The sequence below is a fragment of the Lathyrus oleraceus genome, chromosome 2 (assembly GCF_024323335.1).
Source record: "Lathyrus oleraceus cultivar Zhongwan6 chromosome 2, CAAS_Psat_ZW6_1.0, whole genome shotgun sequence".
Classification (NCBI taxonomy): domain Eukaryota; kingdom Viridiplantae; phylum Streptophyta; class Magnoliopsida; order Fabales; family Fabaceae; genus Lathyrus; species Lathyrus oleraceus.
In genome coordinates, this window is record NC_066580.1 from 168,503,033 (window position 1) to 168,509,345 (window position 6,313).

Below are 6,313 nucleotides of genomic sequence, written 5' to 3' on the forward strand. Positions count from 1 at the left end.
CAACTCAAGGAGTCCTCGACATCAATGAACACTCCTGATTTGGGTAGGTGAGAACTGAACCACTTATAAAACAAAGACGCGCAACAATTCAACAATCCTCCTTTTCTATTTTCATTCCTGTGGTGCACTGAATGAAAGAAATCTCCTAGCAAGGTCGGCACTGGATTTCTCAACACGAAGAGGCGTATTGCGTCCCTGTCCACAAATTTGGCAACATTAGGGAACAGGACAATCCCATACACACAAAGAGCCAACACAACATTGAAACCCCTCTGGTCACCATCTTCAAGTTTCTTCTTTGCTTCTCCCAGTAAGAAACTCAAATGAAAACCACTGACTCCTCCCTTCTGACACATATTAGCCTTCAAGACTGATTCCCCCAAATATGTGGTTGAAGCAACCAGGCTGAGATCGGGCAGAAACTCAGAACTGTAGAATAACAACTGTGACTTGATAGGAACTCTGAGAAAACTGGCAATCTCCTCCAAAGTAGGGACCAAGATATAATCCGGGAATGTGAAACACCTCAATGGAGGATCGTAGAACTGTAGTAGTGTGAATAGAGCATCATGTTGATCCTTGGAAAGAATCATGACGAAACATAGAATCAAACCGTAATCCTTTCGGAATCCTTCTAGAGAATCAGGATCCATTAACTTCATTAACTGTTGAATGGGCTCCAGACAGACCACCGGAAACTTGTAGGCGACATGTCTCTTTCTGCCAATATCCATCTTAAGAGAGCCAGAAAAACCCCGACCGGAATCAAGAAGAAGATGTAAACCCCCTAGAAATGGATAAACATGTGTTAAATGATATGAATGCAGAATGATGTGATGCAATGATGTGAATGCAATGCAGTGGCATGGAAATCAAGATTGCTGTATCTGCTTGAACATCTGTCGGGTTGCACCGTCTGAAGAGAAAACCCACTGAAGAATATAATATAAGATCAGATCTCTGCTCCAGAAAACCGGGTTGGTCGGAGGTTAAGGTTTCCTGAATTTAGCCCGCCCCTCACTGGTAGGTTCTAAGAACAGAAGTTCGTCAACTTCAGCCCTTCAGTCGCGAATAATACGTTTACCACTGAAGGTTTGGTATTATTACGGGATAAAAGACCTCCACTGACTCCCCTCAATAGGACATCCTAATAGCAAGTTCCCAGTCTCGGGGTCCTCGGATTGATCAGCGAGAATGCGCCCACCAGAGCTAACATAATCACGTCTCGGAGGAGAGGCCTCGACTGAGTTCTCGGTAAATGGTCACCAGAGTCGACGATTTCTAGAGGAACATCCTGTCGTTACGGAACACCCGTAAGACATAATATATCCAAAAGAAACCTCGTCTGGGTGTGGTTCTTCACGAACGACTTAACGTAGCAACACGCCACGCAAGCCTCATGATTATCCACTCTAAAACCTGTGTGTACACTCAAGCCTGGGTAATGGGCTTATCTCTCATAGAACACCCCATCCCAACAAACAAACAAACAGATCCAACAGATACAACAGATGCATGCAAGCAGGTAAGCAAATAAATGTACAAAAGCATGAACACCCAATAAACAAGAAATCACACAAGCTAGGAGGGACTCGCTTAGGGAAGATGGACCATTAAGAGGTCAACTTCTTAGTGTCCCCAGCAGAGTCGCCAGCTGTCGCAACCTGAAAAATACAGTGTGCGAAAAAACAACCGGCGAAAGAAAATGACAGAAGAGTCGCCACCGTGCGTTATTTATCCAAAAGGAGGGAAAGGAAACGCTCGAAGTAAACCTGAAAAAGGAAAGGACAAGACGGGGTCTCGCAACCAAATCTTGGGTTCGGGAGTCGGTTATGCGAAGGGAAGGTATTAGCACCCCTACGCATCCGCAGTACTCTACGGGATCCACTTTTGTAGTTCTTGTCTAAAGGGTGTGAGTTTATCTTGTGCTGTTTACTAAAACAAAAAGGTTAAATGAAAATGACTCACGCGGATGTCGCATCCACTGCATACGTATCTCATCTGAATATGAGAATCAGAGTCTTCGTAGCTCGGCTTACCTATGGGTTGGGGGGATGTGTGCTCGCTAAGACATCGCGTCTTATGCCTACGTATCTCATCTGGAATTAGAATCAGAGCAAGCCGTAGTTCGGCTAACTACGGGGTTATGGAGTGGGTTTTGGACGAACGAGGTTACTACGCAATCTACCAGATGCTCGACCTTTGGAGACTTACTCACCTGTAGTAGAAGGAGTAAATGTGTGTTTAGGAGAAGAAAAATCAATGAAGGGTTAGGGTTTGGTGAACTCATGCAAAAAGGCAGTCCTTGACGAAGGAACCTGTAAAAAACACACAAAAACATTGCCTCCTATCGAGGTCTTCCAGCTAGGAAAGCAGTAAAATGCGGGAAAAATGTAAAAGTACCACGCGGATAAAGATCCGAAGTAACAGCAGTTAGAGGAATGGGAAACCCAGGGATCCTTCCAAGCTAAACACCATCAAAGAAAGTGAGTCAGTACAGGTAATCGGAATGAAACCTCCAGGGGGTATCCCACAAACAAAGTGGAAAACCACGCAAGTTATCCCTGCAAAAGTCATGTGAGCCCTCACAAAAACTCAACAAACAGGTTAGAGACAAAAAAATAGGGTAATCAAGGGTTGCCCCCAAATCAAAATGTAACCACATGAATCATGCCATTAAAATTCACAAAAAAGACATGCATCAAAAGGGTATCAAATTCACCCATAATACCTTATACATTTAGAGCATTCAAATTAAAGGTATAAAGATGATGGATATAGGGCAAACCTAATTGGAGAGCTTGATTGAAATTGAGTTGCACCCGTGAGGTTTACAAAACAATCTTTAGGATTTATGTGAGGCAGAGGTGATTCTGTGCAGTTGAGTTCCCTTCAGGGTTTGGAGGCTGCTCTGAACTCTGTTAGCTCTTCTCTCACTATCTTTTTCCTCAGGGTAATAGGAAATAGAATGCATCCTTGTTTCACTGAAACTCTAGTATTTATAGCCTAATATTGGTAGCTTAGTGGGCTTTTGAGAGAGGTCCAAGTCTGAGATTTTTTTATTTTTTTATTTATTTATTTATTATTATTTTTATTTATTCTTTTTTTTTTAAATAAAGTTTCTTGGATCTAATTCTGATTGACATGATGAAATGCAATGTATCTAATGTTAAATGACCTAAAAATGAATGCATGCATGAGGTGTAAAGCGTATGCTTCCAGGAAAAATGAAGGGTAAATTTTGGGGTATTACACAATCGACAGTTTGCAAACCACAAAATAAAAGAGATGGAAAGAGAGTGCACGAGGATTTGTTTAGGTAGTTTCCCAATCGACCTTGCTATGGGTACGTCTTCCATTAATTCGAATTCAAATTGAGATATTATATTATATCTTACTTTGCAAAATATGTGTATACAAGAGATGAAGAAATCGAACTCTACAAACCCTAAGTTTTATGTTGACTCTACCACCTCCAAAACCCTTGATCAAAGATTGATCAAGTAACCATAATGTCGCTTTATTTCACCTATTCTTACTACTTCCTTGCAAGGCAATCCTTGTCCCAAGGCTTTCATTCGGTTGAATTAATCCAAAGTGTACACTTGTTGAAACCCAAGATTTTCCAACACGGTCAACCGTCTCACACTACTCCCTTACAAGGCACCCTTTGTCCCGAGGCTTTCACTTGATCGAATCCGAATTGTACAATCTTGTTCAAAAACTTCAAACCCTAAAAGATCTTGAAGGAAAACCCCAACTCGGTTTTATGAGTTGAATCCCTCAAAGTTCTCAACCCAACATTCTCGATACAACAAACCTAATTGAACGTTATTAATCTAACCTAGATGGTACCTAATCAAAAAATGATTATGTGTAGTTTAATTCTGTGTATGCATAAATGGAGTTAAAGATCATGAGAATGCTTTAAAATCCTGGATTCATGTAGGTTTTACTCACTCTAGAAACCTTACTAGAGAATGATTCATGTATGAAGCATTTATATGAATGAGTGATCTAGGGAAAAAAGTAATGCAAAAGACTTGAGAAAAATATGATTTTTTGAAAAAATACATTGCATAGGTCGACCTATAAAATTTATGTGTCGACCTTTTCGATGCATAGGTCAACCTGTTTAAGATCATGTGTCGACCTATGACTGTTATGCGCTCCCTATGTGTTAACTTGAAGAGTCGGCACATGGAACAAAAGCTACAAGCTTTAATACTGCAACATATGTGTCGACCTATAGAAAACATGTGTCAACCTATATCCAAGAAAATATCTCCATAGGTCGACCTGTAATTGCATGTGTCGACTTGTAATACCATTTTTCATTAAAAAAAATGATTGTTCATGCATGTTTGATGCATGAGACCTTTTCCAAGTAGTTTCCAAATGATTTTATGCTTCCTAATGCTAAGATGCACATAGAGAATCAGAGGATACCGTCCAATATACGTTAACACAAATGTATCCTAGTTTTGACATCATACAAAACAAATCTAACGGAAGTTGTACTCACACCTCCTCTTGCACTACCACCATTTTCGTTTATTCTCAAAAGTTATCACCGATGCCGCCACAATAGATTATCCCCCAGCATCATCGCTGCTTCAATAGCTCTTCCTCTTGTACCTCTATCATCAATGCAACCGCTTCCCTTCCCTTCCGCCATCGCTTTCTCCCTTTCTTCCTCTGACCACGCCACAACCAAATCTTCCCTCCCTCAAATCACACGGTCCGTACACCTCATGTATATCTCCTCCAATGACGAAAGCAACATGGAGACTCCTCCTTTCAAGGTGGAAACCCCAACATCACCTCCATCATCCTCTACCAAGCCGGAATTTCATCATGCTCTCATTGTTTCCAACATTAGGAATAATATTCCTATTATGCTTGACATGGAAATTGATCGTTACGTCACATGGGCGGAGCTATTTCACGTTCATGCCTGCTTTCACCGAGTCCTGTAACACATTGTGCCTTCAAATAACAAGCGTCCACCACTTGTCCCTGACCCCAATTATAACTAGTGGGCCACCTTGGATGCAACTGTGCTTTAGTGGATATATTCCATTATTTCTATTGACTTGCTAACCACCATCATAGAACCTGAATCCACAACTTTGGATGCCTGGAAGCGATTGGCTGATCTCTTCCAGGATAATCTGAACGCACATGTCATCACTCTTGAGCGGGAATTCTCTAAAGTTCGCATGGAGACTTTTTCAAATGTATTTGCTTATTTTCAATGTTTGAAGACGCTTTTTGACCAATTACGGGATGTCGGTGCTCCCAGAAACAATCATCGCTTGGTATTTCAGATGATCTCCGATCTTACTGATGCCTACCTTGGTGTGGCCACCTTGATTCGATGGAGAAATTCTCTCCCCTCCTTTCATAAAACTCATTCCATGCTCACATTATAAGAAGACAGTTTAGCTAAGATGACGCCTACTAAGTATCATGTGCTTATCATGCCACCCAACAACGTTCCTATGATGACTCATCCCATATCACTAATTACCGCTTTGGCAACCGCTCCAGTCCTTGCAACAATCAGAATCGGGGTGGAAATCATCGTAACCATGATGGTCCTCAGAGTAGCATCACACAAAGTTCTCCTCCTTGGAATCAGTAGCAATCCCAGTAGCATATCCTTTTCACTAGTAGTGGAGTTGGACTCCACCACCGAGGTTCATGCCTCTCTGCTCGTATCCTACTTCTTAGCGGACTCACCCTTCTTCCTCTCCCTATCAACATGGCATTCTAGGTCAGCGTCCTCAGGCTTACGCTGCCATGATTTAACTGACACCCAATGACATTGCAGCTGCTACGCACACCATGTATCTCACTCCTCCTGATAACACATGGTATATGGACACGGGTGCCTCTTCCCGTATAGTGTCTTCAGAAGGTAATCTCTCGTCTTATTCTAATTTGAGTCACTTAAACCATACATTATTTTTTGGTAGCGGACAAGGAATTCAAATTCAAAGCTCTAGACACACAATCATACCCACCTCCCATAAACACAAGCCGTTAAACCTTACCCATGTTTTACAGACACCACAGATTGTTAAAAAATTGATTTATGTGCGATAACTCACTATTGATAATAATGTTTATGTTTCTTTTGATCCTTTTGGTTTTAGGTAAATGACTTTCAGACGGGGAATCCACTCATGATATGTGATAGCCTTGGAGATCTCTATCCAGTTACCACTTCCTACTCGTTTTTTATTTTTGCTTATAGTCTTTGGCACAGTCGTCTCAGACATCCAAGCTCTTTAGATTTGCAGTCCCT